The 17,763-nt window shown below is 42.0% G+C and overlaps 1 pseudogene; it reads left to right on the top strand.

The window, feature by feature from the left end:
• Positions 1 to 15,673: 15,673 nt before the first annotated feature.
• On the top strand, positions 15,674 to 16,954 carry LOC139112834 (uncharacterized; annotated as a pseudogene).
• Positions 16,955 to 17,763: the final 809 nt, after the last annotated feature.

Below are 17,763 nucleotides of genomic sequence, written 5' to 3'. Positions count from 1 at the left end.
GGTCAATAAAGAAAAGCCGCGCCCGAAGAAATCGGAAGATCCGCGAATTACGAGAATTGGTCAGAAGTTTCTTTATCCAATTCTTATTCGCGGCAGCGCCAAGGGAGCTCACACCAGAACCTTCGAGAGTCAGAAGAGAGCGATCGTGGTCTCCTCTGCCTTCCGTACCTCCCAATTCGCCGAATAACCTCGAAGACCTTGAAACGGAAGAGAATACTCCGGGGCGAACACCATCGCCGTCGCGTCCGAGATCGACCTCGCCCCCTCAACCTGAGCCGGAGCTGTTCCGCCCCACTACTCCCTCCTATACTCCGGACGTTTCTTTGAACTCGTCCGGATCTTCTCCTGGAGTTGCTCCTTGGGCATGCTCTTCTCCCGTCCGGTCACCGACTCCTTACCCTAGGGAACCCGAGGAGGTCGGCTCTTTTGCTGAAGATGAAACCATCTCTTGGCATGAGCCTGACAGCCCGGAGCGTTCCCCTTCCCCCGCCCCAAGCGTAGAGTTCCTGGAGGAGCAAGAGGAACTGAGAGAAGTCGTAGACCCTCTCCTCAAACTCCTCCGGAGCACCTGCACTCCGTGGACGGATCCCGTCTCAGAAAGGGCTTATACAATAGGCCCCGATTCCTTTGATCCTGAGGAGATCAGGAGGGAAGCCAGGAGGGCGACTCCTGACCATAATATCCTCATCTACTATCCCGGAGTGGAACATCCCTTCCTGGCTCCGATCAGGTTGATCGACAGGGTATTCCCGAGGTCGACGGCCCGGATAACGGAAATTATAGAAATAAACCTAGAATAATGTTCTCCATCCATTATTATTATTGTTAGTTTTTTTAATTATTTTATTCTTAATTCATTTTCTTTCATCTTTTTTTTCTTTTATTTTTAAAAAATGTTTAAATTATATCTTCTATTAAGTCCTCTTTCTCTTTCTTTTTATATCATAATCTCTTTAAATTCATTTAATCTATTTTTTTATTCAAAATTTGTATTCTAATTAAGATTAAAATTACGCATTTTATTACTGGAATTTCTGAATCAGTTATTTATTTTAACCCTGGTATCCTTGTTGCGAAAACCACCTCAGGTTCTATCCCAGGGAATAAGAATTAAATTTCTTTCCTAAAAGAACAAATACAACGCACTAGTTCCTCCACTCAGCCGACTCGAACCCATTCCTAGTGCGTTTACGCGTGGCCCTCCAAATACGCGCCACGCAAGGATCGGCTATTACGTCACACTCTCCAAGCCATTTCCTCCTCCTTACCTACTCTAGTGCCTTTTCCTAAGCATCCGAGTAACGGTGAATGAACCCATTTAAAATTTCCATTCTTTGACGTAACATTTTATTAATTTGAAAAAAAGTAGGTGTTCCTAGGTGATCATTTGATCCTGCTGCATGTCTCACTGTTTCAAAAAATCTCAATACATGCAGAAAAATAAAACAAAATAGTAGCATAAATATATGAAATTTAAAAGTAACAGATATAACATGTTCTAATTACAGTAAATTTTAATTTCTACGGTATTAATAAATGAAAAAGTCTTTAGTATCATTTAGCATTATTATTTAATATTTGTTAGATATCGCAGGAACACTAAAAGCTAACCTCGAGTGAATCTTGATTCAAACGTCCAGTCAAAACATAATTAAAACCAATATTTAATGTCAAATACTGTATTAAATCAAGCGTTTACTTTATAGTTACGCAAAGTCTTTCTGCAGTCTGATTTGTTAAAAAATAATTTTTTGGAATAACACCACGTTCGACGTATTGCTGTCAAGTACACAATCGTTCAAGAGATTTTTCTATAACCTATTTAAATTTTGTATTTAGTATACTATCATACATTTTAGCATGCAATAAAAAACTTTAATACTCATGACTTTAGTTGACTATACAAAACGGTAATTGATCAAACAAGGTCGCGCTCGCCGCGTCTATTTCCCACGTCGGGTCGAATAACAGAACTAGGCTGTTTGTTTCTAAAAAATCGCTACCGAGTATCATCGTTTGGTCGCCTGATCCGTCCGTGATGATTATAAATTTTGCCCGATATTTTCCGGCCCCTAACGACATAATATTTATTTCAACTTCCACTTGCCCCAATAATTCTAACGGCTGCCTATTCAAATTTTTTAGTCGCACTGTAGCGGGTGATACCTTTATTTTTTCCGGCTCTATCTCGTCGCGATAAATACTCTCGCTAATTAACGATACGGGACTCCCGATGTCCACTAGCGCGGACCGACGGCATACTCGATCGGCGATTTGATTTATTGTTACCGTAGGACTTACGACCCGCATAACCGCCGGCGCGTCGCTGATTGCCGCCGCCACGTCCATCGTCCGGGCCTCCTCTCTTTCCGGTTGCGTGGAGCAAGCCGCCACCGTCGCGGCTCGGCCAGGCCCTCTAGACAGATCAGCGGGGGATGGTCGGTCTCGGTCTGAGTTTCCCCGTCTTTTCGCTGGGCAGTCGGCCAGGCGATGTCCGGTTTTCCGGCAGTAAAAACACACCGGATCCGCGCGACACTCGTACAGAGTGTGTCCGCGGTGCCCACAATTTCGACATTCGCTGGTGGATCTCCTGGTCTGCTCGCGGCCGTTTTGGCCTGTCCTACTGACCGACGGCCCGGCCGTCGGTCCAGGTCTTGCGGTCTCCTCCAGTCCTTCCGTAATGACCCTTATTTGCTCCAGAAAGTTCTCCACCGTTTTACTCCGGAGCGACAGGGCTGTTGCTCGTAGCGACGGAGAGATTATTTTCCTGATGAGCAGGGCTATTTCATTCTCCGGCGACAACTTGAGCGGATGCATTAAAATTAATTTGTTCACCGTATATTGCCCGAATGTCTCTCGCCCTTGTGCCCACCGCTTTCTTTTTATCTTTAGCATGGTTTTATAAAAAGGATCTTTTATAAAACATCTTGGCCATCTCGGCTTTCAGGGCGGTCCACGATTCTATAGCCGCTCCTTTTTGCAGCTCATACCACCGCTTGGCCGCTCCGGTTAGCCGGCTGGAGGCGACCAGCAGCGTTGTGCGATCCGAAGCACCTTAGACAGCAGCGACCTTTTCTACCCGCGCAAACCACGTTTTCACGTCCTCCGAGTCAGTCCCTTCAAGTTCAGGTCTGGGTAGCGGTCCATTTCACTGATACTTCTACCGTCTGTTGCGTTCTGAGGACGCTGTATCTCCCGATGCCGTGCGCATCAACGTCTCCGTCGGCTCGACGGTCGCTGTTCTCCGTCTCTGAGTCGACGTTCCGGCCGTCGGTTTCGTGGGTTGACTCCGCTCGCCGACCATTTGTAGGAGTCGCAGAAACATTTGCTCCTGTCTTTCCATCAATTTTTCCTGCGTCCACAGCAGCTCCTGCCGTTACTGGGCGTTGTTCTTTTGCTGCCGCTCGTACATTTCTCTTTGACTCCTGGCCATTTCAGCCGTCACTCCCGACATGAGCTGGCGCAGCTTATCCTCTAAGGGATCTTCCACCGTTACGAGAGAATTCGCCAGAACCCACGCTGTTTCGCTCCTTGATGAACCAGCGATCTCCGCTGTCGTTTCCTCCTGCGATCTTGTTTTCTCGACGTGCGCTAATATCATTCTCACAATTGATGCTCACGTCGCCTGTTCGCCTAGGCAGGAAGACCATACCTCGCAGCTTCCGCCTTGAGATCGGCGAGAGTCATCTCCTCGAGACGCGTCCGCTCCATCCTCTGTTTAATTCTGGTGTTCGCGTAAACGCTCTCGAGGATTCGCGAGTGCGCCGCAGCTGCTTCAGTGCTCTCACTTGTTGCAAATTTTCTTTTTTTTCCAGAGATTCTGATACCATTTCTGATTAAATTATTGTTGTAAGGTTTTTAATAAAAAGAATTTATAGACGTGCTCTTGTTTTAGCCTTACTTAGTAATATTTTACTTTTTTTAATTTTATTTACACTATATATACTGTCACGTTATATTTTCTCCTCCTTGCGGAGAAAAGTCGCGAGCAAAAAGGCCGGGCGCGGATAGACAATCCGCGCGCCGCCGTGACACGAGGAATAGGAGGGGAGGAAGGGTCGCAGTTCTTCGGCCGTATCCCGGCGCGGGACGGCGTGATCACACAACGATATGGTTTTTGGGCGACAGGCACGGGCCCTGCCGTTCCGATACTTTTCGCAAAGCAATAGTTTATCAGAGAAAAATGTATATTAATCCAGACTGCCGTCACGAGCGGGAGCTAGCTTCACCGAACGGAGAAGGGCTGGGTATAACGGACGGAATTCGCGAACAAACGGAAAGACGGCACCAAAGAACTTTTACGCGATACCATCAATAGAATGAATAATTAGACCGTTTATTACGGTAGACAAAAAAATTAACATAACAAAAAGAAAAGAACGGAAAAAGTACCGGTGTTAGTTTTCGTACGATCCCCTCGACCCGGGATCAATCAGTACAACACACGAAACCGCGAGCAATCGCGTTATCTGAATCTCGCTTTCGAACAATTCACGCACTGGCTCTGAATGTTGTGGTGCCGGCCACGTGTCTCCCGTACACGCGGTGTTTTCGCGGGACGTCGCAACACAAAAGAATCTACACGTACGGTCGCCCGTCGCTAACAAGAAGTTGAGATTTCTGCCCCAAACTCGGTCGCTGCCGAGGGCTCCCGTGCGGGCGTGTAACACTAAATATTCTCGAACGCCACAATAGTTTTACGCGATTGAACTCTTAACCCAGGTTCCCCGCGGGGTCCGGCCGACGGTGTTCAGACGCCCGATTGTATCTACTCGCTAACGCTAAGTTCTCGCCTCGCGGCAGGTTTCCACAAATCAGTTATCGGGCCCGGATGCCCGGTTAATGTGGCCAGGTATCGTCTGAACACGCGATTGTTTTCCCCGGGAAGCGGAAGGCTTCACAACAGTAATAATGCCGCAATGCGGGTGAAAAACCTCACCGAAAATATGTCTCCTCTCCCTCTCTCTCTCTCTCTCTCTCTCTCTCTCTCCCTCCCTCCCTCCCTCCCTTTCCCCCTTCCTTTTCTCTCTCTCTCACTGAGAAAAATATTTTGATCACCGTAACAAAATGCATTTGTTACTTAATGATTTGCTAAAAACACGAATTATTAAGTTCATATTGCAAATCATTTCTTTTGATTTGTTATTTTTACAAATCATATATGGTTTGCAACATAAATCAAATTTGTTGATAATATTTGTTATGGGCTTTAAAAATTTGTTAGTGCAACGTTATGAAACCAGTAACAAAAACGAATGTGACATCACGATTCCGTGATGTGACCAATACGGATTACTTAGTAACGCTTGTTTTGGTTACTTGAAATTGTTAAAAAATTTGGTACAGATCATTTGTAATTATTACAAAAAAATGATTAATGAAGATAATATAAGTGCATCAGACGACGCGGTGACAAAGCGTTTGAAAAGTTGGGGCTTGATTGCGGAAGTTGTTCAAGCATTCAAAGGTTAGTATACAAATCTTTTTTGTAAAAGTATAATATATTAATTTTTATCTTGTTGTTTGCATTAAAGATCAAAAAATTACGGAGAAAGTATTTCCTTACTTGGACAAAGACACAATTGATGTATTAATTCCTTTAATTGGAGAAAGAATTCTTTTTAATTTAAAATATAAAGCGGAATTGAATAATAAGGTATTCTAAATTATTTTTTTATCTTAGTCATAAATATTTGCATTTTAATTTTTTTATAAAATAAAAAAACTTATTTTAATTCTTTATATATGTACCATAGATTTATACTGATACATCAGTTGTTTGTACATCTGATGAAAATTGCGACATTAAAATTATAGCCACTACTGGTAAATATTTGTATTTCTATTTTTATTATATTTAATTATTTATAAAAAAATTATATTATTATGGCTAATCTGCATAATTGCTTTCATTTCATTCAGACACCAGTGGCGAAGCAATCATTCTTCAAGAACCAGCACTTAATGAAATAAATCAAAATATAAATGACAATATAATACAACATATTCCAAACAACTTGGAACTTCGAAATGAAAAAATAGACAACAAATATGTAAGTAACTAATACAAGTTTCAAAAATTTATATAAAATTTATAAAATATACTGATTATTTTAAATTATTTAATGTAACATATATATGTATATATTGTCACGTTATGCTCTCTCGTCTGAGAGAGAGAGTGTCGCGAACAAAAAGGAATGACTGTGCGCGGACGGAAAATCCGCGTACCGTCGTGACACGAGGGGTAGGGAGGAAGGAGGGGTCGCGGTGCCTCGGCCGTATTCCGGCGCGGGACGGCGGGATCTCACACGAAGACAATTTTGGGCGCCAGGCACGGGCTCAGCCGCGCCGATTTGTATCCCGGATCGGTTATCCGTTCCTCAACAATCAATACCGAACTCGAACCGCCGTCGCGCGCGGGGGCTAGCTCATCCGAACGGAGAGAGGCGGGATATCACAGACGGAACTTCTCGGACCAACGGAAACGGCAGCACAAAAGAATAAGTACGCGAACAATGCGAATACAATTTTCAGTCCGTTTATTAACACGCAACGGAACGAGACAAATATGACGAGTAACAAACAAGAAAAAGTAACAAAATTATCATACTCGTACGCGGGCTCGATCCGGGTACGATCACCTAAATCGCGGTTTTAGTTCGAACCTCTATTAGATTGTCACAAGGGTCCCCCGTGAACCTTGTTCTCCCAGTCTCTCGCGTCGGCCCTGACTATTTTGGTTGCCGGCCACGCGTTTTCCCTGCACGCGACGGGCCTCCACGGAACACCACGACACGAAAGAATATGCGCGAAAGCTCGCCGGTCGTTAACGAAATCGCGGTAGATTTTTCCCGGCCTCGGTCGCAGCCGAGGGCTCTCCGTGCGGACCCGACCTACGAATGCTTTACAACTGCTAGAATCTCTTAGCGCGCGCAAACCGTCCCGGTGTTTCTCGCGGGGTCCAGACACCGGCCTTTGAACGCCCGTCGACGGCCACCCTCTAACGTTACGTTCTTGCCTCGCGACAAAGATCCACCAAAAACTAACGGGCCCGCGTGCCCGTTCTACGTGGCCGGGTATCGTCCAAAGCCGGGTCGGTCTCCCCGGGAGGCAGAGGGCCGTACAATATAACAATTCCGCAGTGCGGGTGGAGGATCTCACCGATGAAATTTCGCCTGGGCTTCTTGCGATCTCCCCTCGGTCTCGTCCTCGCTCGCTCCCGCCGGCTCTCTCGCTCACTCTCGATCTCGCTCGGTCGCTAAGCCTCTCTATCGCTCGGGGTGTCTCGCCTATCGCCCGCTTAGTACGCCGGTCTACACGGAAGAGAGCAAGGACCGCGCGAATTTTCGGCACGAGGCCCGGCGTATCCCCACTCTCGCGCTTCGCGGATTTTACCGCGCTACGTTGCCGATTTCCCGCGTAAGCCGCTGCCCTCACAGAGCCCTATCGGTACTAGCCGGTTGGCGCGGGTTTCGGATAGTCCGTTGTCGCAACAATTCTCCCGCAGGTGGTTTTCGGCGTGGAAACGTGCAGGCGACAAGCCTCCTCCACGGTTCTCGGGATGGGTGGCCTCCCATCCCGGGCCCGTATCCGGTCACCCCCTCTTCCGGAAGTTGGCGCCCCCGCCTATGGCCCGCTCCTCTCGCGGCAAGGACAGTCGGCAATCTCGGCAACATACGGTAACAACAAAATCTAGCATCGCGATCGTTAATTACCGCCTCAAAACCAAACACGAACCCTCCGGAGATTCCCGCGCCCCCTCCGCTTTCTACGCTATTGCGGTTCGTCCAACGCCGCTGCGTTTGTGACGGCCGGGGGAGCTGCGACGAAGCAGCCAAAGCCGCCACGTCACTATATATATATATATATATATATATATATATATATATATATATATATATATATATATATATATTTGTTTTTTATCTTAAGGTTACAATTATTATATTCAAATATTTTAAAACAAACTGTATATATTAAATACATATAGTAATCATTACACATTAATTTAATTTATATGTATGTATAATATACAGGGTGTTTGAAATAAGGTTTCCTTCCCGGTAACTGTAGATAGATATCGGAAATACAAATCGAAAAGTCAGATATCATTTAGTGAAATTCGTAACCGTTACCGAGTAAGAAATTACTGAATTTTGACGAATTGGCGCGGAGCACATAATAAGTCGGGCGCGGCAGGTGAGAGCGGGTGGGCCTTAGGGAGAGAACGGGGGTGAAACGCCGCGCGACAATTGTGGGGTGGGGGTAGGAGGAGTCAACGCGTGGTGTGATAGACTTTAAATTGTTGTTTCTTTTAACAGTCGAGTGCTTCTTTGTACGAACGTGTTGCGAGACATTAAGTGCTTTCAATTTTATATTGAAAAATGCGGTATACAGCTAGTGAGTACACAAATATGTTAATCTGTTACGGGATGGCTCACGAAAACGCGTTAGAAGCAGCCCGTATTTATCGCGAAAGATTTCCCAACCGAGCCCATCCAACGGTTGGGACAATTTTAAGATGCGTTCGGCGTGCGCGAAATACGGGTTTTGTCAGTGTGCAGAGACAACAGTTAGTGCAATTTGATCGCGGTGTTCGTCGGAACATTAATCGTGAGGAAGCAATTCTAAACGAGTTCGAAAATGATCCGACGAATAGTGTGCGGCGCGTGGCTGAAAATGTGGGTGTATCAAGACAATTAGTGCACCGCGTGATACGAGAGGATGGATTGCATCCGTTTCACTACCAACGGGTGCAACATCTTCTCCCACGGGACCAGATGCAACGCGCAATCTTTTGTCAAGGTATTTATATTTTTTCATTTCTTAAAACTCATTGTTTTGACAAAATACATGAAAAAGCGAATAAAACGATCGACGCGCAAACTCTTTTGTTAAATCTAATTCGAGCAATTCGTTGTTTTATTATCAGAATCGTGAATGTTGCAAGCAACTTGATCGTTTTCAATAAATTTGAAAAAAACGTTTAATCTTGTTAGACAAGCAGATCGATGTAAACGTTATGTACGTACACAATCGACGCGACAACATTTAGTCGACCTGCTTGACTCTAAATACGTTGAGAACGCGTATACATACATTTGTCTAACGAGTACATATGTATGTATACTTTGTTATAACTGATACTTATAATTAATTTAATTTCTCAATTAATAATAATTAATAATGTATGTTGGCAGTCTTCCTAGCTCAATGTCGTCAAGATGAGACGTTTCCTGACCATATTTTATGGAGCGACGAGGCAAATTTTACTCCAAATGGAATTTTTAATTCTAAAAATTTCATTATGTGGCAACACTAAAATTCACACGCCGTCCGTCAGTGTGCCTTCCAATTTAGATGGAAGTTAAACGTCTAGGCAGGAGTAATTGGCAATAGAGTAGTAAGTATTTTTCTTACATAAAAATTATAATAAAAAACCAAATTTTAAATATTTGTATTATTAATTTGCAGATTGGTCCATACTTTTTGTCTCCGCGCCTCGATGGGGAAAGATACGCGCAATTTTTGAAAAATTATCTTCTAATTTTGTTAGAGGAGCTTCTTCTACAAATGCGGCAAACGATGATTTTCCAGCACGACGGAGCACCACCGTATTATTCACGTCGCGCGCGAATGGTCTTGGATCGACACTTTCCGGACCGGTGGATAGGCCGAAATGGTCCAATTTCGTGGCCAGCAAGATCTCCAGATCTTAACGTCCTCGATTATTTTGTGTGGGGATACATAAAAAATCGAGTGGAGAATGTGCGCGATCGTAATGTAGAGGAGGTACGCGAAAACATCATAGCGGCTTTCAATACCATTACGCCGAACATGGCATATCGCGCTACTCGGCAAATCATCCAGAGAGCACAGCTATGCATACAAGAACAGGGCAATCATTTCGAACAGCTGATGCATTAATTTTTAACAGTGGATTAGGCCTATTGGGGACACCACAAAAAAAAAACGCGCCAAGCTATCTATCTCGCAAGGTGGTGTGGAAACGATAGCGTTTTCATACCGCAATAATAAAATTTTCATAGTCGAAACAATTAAAAAATAATACTTTATTCATCAGGTTGCTTATCTATTAAAGTTATAATAATAAAGACATTAAATCAAGTAAATAATCGCGAACACGAATAGAAAATAAACTCTACAATTTCCTTCGCGCATTGCTCGATGCTTGAATAGATAGTATACATTAACGCGATAATAGCGTAAGCTGTGATTTCGAACGGCCAAACCTCTTCTCTCACCATGCGTCGTCGCTTCCCTTACCCGCGCACCGTCCTCCGACTCGCCTAAGAACCGAACCGCCCAATCTATGATTTTTGTAAAGTCGCGTGGGATGGACCGTACTTCCAGCGTCTCGGTAGCTTTCAGCGGCGCGTTCTTACTCGCACGGGGGGCGTCAAATCTTTACATGTTATTTTCTCGGTTATTAACGCCTAACTTACAAAACCGTATAGGACTTTTCTACTTATTTTTTGAAGCCCAACCTTCAACTAAAAACTATTTTATATCAACTGGGACACCCTGTATACAGGTGTCCACCGTTAGTGACAACGCTCGCGGGGGTAGAGCTGAGCATAAAATTCCTTATCCACTTTGCGTTTTTAAATCATATTCGAGATATTTTTAAAATTTGTATAATACAGTATGAGTTTTACGTTTATATGTCTACTCGCATGGCCGAGCTCATGTCGGCTCGGCTGTCTTTGCTAATTAATATTACAATTGGGTGATTGCTTAGCAACCAAAATTGTAATATTATTAGCAGCGCCGACGGCACTTTTACAACCGAGCGTCGGCCCATGCGTGATTGAGTAGGCCGTGCTATTTTCTTATAGAACGTAAAACTCATACGCTGTATTATACAAATTTTTAAAATTCATATCTCGAATATGATTTGAAAAACGCAAAGTGGATAGGACTTTATGCTCAGCTTGACGAGATCTACCCCCCTACGAGCGTTGGCACACTAACGGTGGGACACCCTGTATATAATTATAACATGTTTGTTAAGGTTTAATTGTAAAGGTAATTAATAAAAATCGTGTATAAGAAGTCTTTTATCATTATTTTTATTAATAAATTGAACTCTTTGTATAAAAACAATATGCCTACTAAATCTATAATTTCTACATTGAAAAATATTGAATAATTGGGATATTAAAGGTACATCAAAGACAAAATTTTCTAGACAAGTATTATTTCTCAATACGCGAATAATAAAAAATCAGTCTTTCTTAATATAATTAAACTTTGAATTATATTAACACAAATAATATAATTACAAATACAAATACAAATATTAAAAAATTAACATGCATAAAAAACATTTTATTACACTTTTTAAAAAATAAATTATTTAAATTTAAATTAAATTAAATATATATTTTAATCTTGGTTTGTTCCTTTAGCATTTAAAAATAAAATTGTATTAGATTATTATTGCATTAAATCAACGCTCATTTATGCAATAGTCTACTTAAAATTACAAACGGTTTAAAGTATTTCTTTTATTTATTTTATTTGTAAAATTATTTTAATTGGTCAATCAAACATTTTAAAGCTTTGTAGCGTCAAATAGATTTAATCACAGAAGACGAACTTTATATTCATAACATCATGAAAGTTACTTAATATATCTTTTAACAACTGCCAACATATCCATGACACATGACACTTGTTCTTTCCCATCTACTTTGCTAAGCGCAACCGCTATGGGACCTAACATTGTTTCTACATCTGAATATATATTATGACGAGGTGCTGGCTGCAGTGGTTGAGATTGTCCAAATCTTTCAAGAGCTGAACTTAGAGATGCAGCTAGTAATGAAACATTTTTTGATGAATGAGAAAGCATGTCACTTGTCTTCTCAGAATCTCGTTTCCTCTTCTTAATAGGATCCGTTGGAGGCACTGTTTTGGTCGGCTTAATAGAAGCTGCCATAGTTTTCCAAATTGCTGGTGAAGAACTTTTTGATTCCTCACTTGTATATTGCTCTCCTTCTGACTTACATGATGTACTAGTTCCATCTGTATTAGTTATTTCTACATCTATACCCATACAACAATAAATAATCGTTTTTAGTGAAATTATATTATATGATATAAAATAATATGTATAATAATTTAACAAATAGAAGTAAAATTTGTGTATTTAACATGATTAATCTAGATTCTTTTATTTAATAATTTTTAATTAAAAAAAAAATGTATTAAACTTACTGGAAGTAGGAGAAAAGTAATACAAATTGTGATCTAAGTTTAATTCAACAGGTGAAAGTTGAGATTGCTTGTTCAATGGAATAGTAGACAAAGAAATGCAAACAGAAGAATTTGATTTATTTAAAGATGATGTGGCTAAATTTTTATATTCTAGTTTATTTTGAACAACAGGTGATTGAGATTGAACAGTTATAGAATGAGAGCGAACAGCACACCATTGAAAATTTGAAGTTGTGCTGTGAAAAATTATGTATCACTTTGTGGCCCTAGACCCCTGAATTAAACCATGTAGACCCCGCGCCGCGACCACCATCGTTTCGCCCGAGATATTGCGCGGTCCCGACCATAGAGTGAAGTCACGCGGGCCGACCAGCCGCCCGCGGCGCGTAGCGCGGATCACCGTAACGCGTAACATGGGCCGCCCAATCGCCCACACCGCGCACCGCCACCGACCGCTCGGGAGTGGGAGGTCCCCCACTCTCGGGCCCACGGGTATAAAAGCTGCCTCGAGCGCAGACGAGGCACCTTTTCCTCACTGGAGAGCACTCCAGCATCCGACCCTCCAGGTCTTGGGCGCTCCCAAGCCTTCCTCGACCGGGCTCACCCGGCCTTCGATACCGTTACCTCCAGGACTCGGGCGCTCTCGAGCCTGTCCTCGACCGAGCTCACCCGGCCTTCGATACCGCTACCTCCAGGACTCGGGCGCTCCCGAGCCTGTCCTCGACCGGGCTCACCCGGCCTTCGATACCGCTACCTCCAGGACTCGGGCGCTCCCGAGCCTGTCCTCGACCGGGCTCACTCGGCCTTCGATACTGTTACCCCCAGGACTCGGGCGCTCCCGAGCCTGTCCTCGACCGGGCTCACCCGGCCTTCAATACCGCTACCTCCAGGACTCGGGCGCTCCCGAGCCTGTCCTCGACCGGGCTCACCCGGCCTTCGATACCGCTACCTCCAGGACTCGGGCGCTCCCGAGCCTGTCTTCGACCGGGCTCACTAGGCCTTCGATACCGTTACCTCCAGGACTCGGGCGCTCCCGAGCCTGTCCTCGACCGGGCTCACCCGGCCTTCGATACCGTTACCTCCGAGACTCGGGCGCTCCCGAGCCTTTCTTCGTCCGGGCGCTCTCGGACCTCCCTCGCCACAGTCCGAACGGCCCATCCTGTACTTTGCGCCGCCGACTCGCGACTGCGAAACCTGTCCGACCGTCACGGCCTGAGCGGCCTACCTTGTACATCGTACCGCCGACTCGCGACCGCGTATTCCTGTCCGAACGACACGACTCGGAGAACTTATTGTACACACCACGTCGCCGACTCGTGACCGCGCCGTTCTGCCCGAACGATACGGCCCGGAGGGCTTGCACTACACGCTGCGCCGCCGCCTCACGACCGCGTAATTCCCTCCGGACACGGGGCCCATTTTGGACCACGCGCAGCCGGCTCGCGGCCGTGTACCTTCACCCACGGAACGTAGCGCCGATCGATCCGTCACTTCGGCAACTAGCGTAATAGAGGCTGGCCGTGTACCGTTCCACCGAGCGACTAGTAGTATTTTGTTTGTTTTTTGCGTAACTTTAGCATTAGATTTACTTTGTGTTACAGGTTTATTTTGTGTTACCATTTATCTTTAAGTTTATAATAAAGTATCGTTTACTTCTTTTTCACGTTTAATCACGTCTCACTTCTTACTCGTACCCCGGTTCCCGGCAAGCTTTCCACCGATAAAATTACCGCGTTACAACTTTATAGTATCATGTAACTTTAGATTAAATTGAATTACCATGCATGTATGTACGTACTGTCGAGCTATAATATGATCCGTAAGGAATAGAAGGTCGTTATAAAAGATCCAATTGGATTGATAGGTAGACGTTTCAGTTCCTGCTCCTGATTTTGGTAATGACATTCTGATCTTCTTTCTTTCCTTTCCAAACTTTTCACGTAGACGATAAAATAGTTTTTCTGCTTTCAGTCCTAAAATAAATATTTTCATATTAGCAATAAAACAAGTTTCTAACCTATAAGCATGACTAAAATTTACTTACCAGTAAGTGCTGGAGTCATTCTTTTTTCCTATGCATGCCCATGTGAGAGATTTATCATGATTCTTACTATATTCCTTACATTTTTTAATATAAAATTCCGCATTCGCATATACAATTTGAATAAATGTACGGATGTACATTGCACGTTCTTCTGTCACATTGTTGCTTATTCCGTAATCAGTTTCCCCATATATTTCACTTTCGCAATTTTCTTCAATCATATTTTTAAAATCTATTTTATTATTCAGGATAAAAAGTCGGTAATGCAAGCACAAAGAAAATATTTGAAAATACTTATATGCACAAAAAACACGTGACCACGTAACTTATGATAGCCGCCATAGCCGGCGTAACGTGAGCGTAAGCGCAAGAAATAAAAATAATTTATTTCCATTGCGCCGTTAGGCTGTCGTTACATGGAGCGTAACGTGCGTTAAGCGTAGCCTACGTATCTGGTAACTTTTAAAATACGTTGCGCTGTTTTAAGACCCTACTTTTACATGGAGCGTACTGTAAGAGGAAGTTCTCTTTTCTAGTGAGAATCCCCTGGAAGCCGCTCAGGAAGAATAAAGGAACGTTTTAAAAGTGTGTCAGGTCTTACTTTATTGGTCCTATCTCCGATCCGTTTCCTCTACGCGCTACTGAACGACTCACTGAGCCGACGGCCGTTTGAAGCCGGCTGCCCGTTGAGCGATCGTGCTGCCCATGTGCGTTCATCTATATACATTAGCTCTAAGAGCTTTGGCGCTTTCTACCAGACGGCGCTAAGCGACCCGCCACAGCGCTGCTAGTAGTAAATCTTTTACAGTACTTTGTCTATAAAGCGTATGCGGCGGAATTATTACAGCCAATAGCTGCTTAGAGTTTCTGTTAGAGAAATGTTAAAGAATATTTTGACTGGGTCCCATAAAGTTACGCGTGCGCAAAATACGCTCCATGTAAAAGAAGAATTCTGTACAGTTGTGTATGTGAACGGAATGTGTGAGCAGTGTTTATTATCTCATCGAAGAGAGCGAACATGGCGAAGTGCCGATAGAAAATTCTTTAAGCGGTAGCGTTGCCATTCAAGGTGAGTAATCTCTTAAATTGCTCTTTGTTATCAACGTTACTGATACAATATTAATTTGGTACATTTTAACAGGTATACGAAGCGTACTTCAATATCAACAATGGATTTAGTAATATCCAGCACGATATTATTTTTAATATGGAAACGATTGAGAATGTGCAGAAAGGAAATATGTTATAAACAAGTTGACAGACGTCAATTAATAATTTTAATAACATTATGGAAGTTATTAAAAAAAATAAAAACATTCTCGCAGAACATGGGTACGCCCAATTTTTACAGTGAGACAAAGATTTTTACAAGGTTCCAGCGATAATCTGGTCAAAGAAATGACATTTAATGATTCTGAAATGTTCTACAATTATTGTAGAATGTATCCAGAAACCTTTGAGTTATTACTTAGTATTGTTGGACCACACATAGAAAAACAATATTGTATTCAAGATCCAATATCAAGTCGTACTAGGCTTCTAATATGCCTACGTTACCTAGCATCTGGTGATAGTATGACTTCGATATCTTATTCTTTTCGAGTCGCAGTATGCACAGTATCAAAAATTATTTCGGAGACGTGCGAAGAATTGTGGAACACTTTACAGAAATTAGTTTTTCCTGATGTAAAAGAAGAAAACTGGCTGAAAATTGCAAATAATTTTGCAATAAAGTGGAATTTTCCACACTGTATAGGTGCGATAGACGGGAAACACGTACAAATTCAGGTGAGTTTAAATATAATATACTTAATATTTATAGTTATTGTATAATATGTAAATAATTTAATTGTTTTTTATTTCAGTCACCTCCTCACAGTGGCTCAACTTTTTACAACTACAAAGGACATCACAGCATTAATTTATTAGCGGTTTGTGATGCTGATTATTGTTTTACACTAGTAGATATCGGTGCAGAAGGACGACAGAGCGATGGCGGAATCTTTTCAAATTCAATTTTCGGTCAGCGATTTGGAAACAAAGATCTTAATTTACCAGAGCCGAAATCAATTGAAATATCTGGTCCAACAATACCATTTGTACTAGTTGCGGATGAAGCATTTGCTCTAACAAATTATATGATGCGGCCATATCCACGAAGCAAACATTTAAACCGTCAAAAAAAGGTATTAAAGACGTGAAAAACAGATATTTTAAACTCTTACATGCATGTATTATTGTATTTTTAAATATTTATGTACTTATTAATATTTATATTTATACAGGTATTCAACTATCGTCTCAGTCGAGCACGGAGAGTAATTGAAAGTGCATTCGGTATATTGGCAGCGAAATGGCGAATCTATCGTCGAGCCATAATAGCATCCGTCTTCACAGCAGAGGAAAATTATTCAGGCAACTGTTTGCTTACATAACTTTATTATTTTAAACGAAAACAAATTGTCAAATCACTACAGACGTTATACGCATGTTACTACTGAGAATCAAATTGTAAATGGCGTTTTGCAAGACAACACTCGTCCATTTGTTTTAAGGAACAAAGATAATTCTGCTTATCAAATTCGAAATTACTTTGCTACATATTTTGAGAACGCAGGAGCATTGCCCTGGCATTGGGAAAAAGTATTGCAAAATAACTTTTAATCGAGTTTTACGTTACTTTTGTGAGTATTTTATTAATTTCTTATACATCACTATATTATCACTATATTATCACTGTAATATCACTATGTTATTATTTATAGCAGCGACGCAAACTGAAGAAGCTAGAGCAGAAGCATTAGTTTTGCTAGCGATAAATTATTTCTAATTTAATTATTAAATTATTATTATTATTATTAAATTATTATTATTATTATTTTACGTTTTATTACGTGACTGGGGTGAGGATGTTGCTATTACAGCCATGTGGCGTTTAACCAGAATAACAAATTATTTTAATTTTGAGAGAGGAATTTCTCTCGGTATTGGGGATCTTATACCAAGTCAAGGCCTTCTTCAAGCTAAAGAAAAAGCGTTAAACACTCAGTATGAATAATTTCAAGTTTAATATTAACTCTGTTTTAAACAAGTAAGCAATATTTCTAAATTAAAAATCTTTTATTTTAGTTATTCTACATGCAACGAGTATATTCAACAAATGGAAAAAAGTCTTTTTGTTTGCCAACCCGGATGTTCAAAAGAAGAAACATTAGAAACGAAAATATTGAACGAACGTTTAATAAAGGTATAATAAAAATATAAACAGTAATAAACTTAATACTATATACGTCATAATAATAAATGCAAAACTTTTTACTTAGTACTAGTAGTTACTGCAACTTTCTAATTTATCCGCAACCAATTTAAAAATATCTATTTCTACCCGCATTCTCTCGAGAAGAGGCAACTTCTGCATCATCTCTCCCAAATGTAACAAGAAAGTGTTTGGCGGATCAATGGTCTGTGCAGGT

This window comes from Cardiocondyla obscurior, unplaced genomic scaffold, assembly GCF_019399895.1.
Source record: "Cardiocondyla obscurior isolate alpha-2009 unplaced genomic scaffold, Cobs3.1 scaffold54_0_224330, whole genome shotgun sequence".
Taxonomy (NCBI): Eukaryota; Metazoa; Arthropoda; class Insecta; order Hymenoptera; family Formicidae; genus Cardiocondyla; species Cardiocondyla obscurior.
Note: the sequence above shows the minus strand (reverse complement) of the source record. Positions and strands in the feature narration are given on the sequence as shown.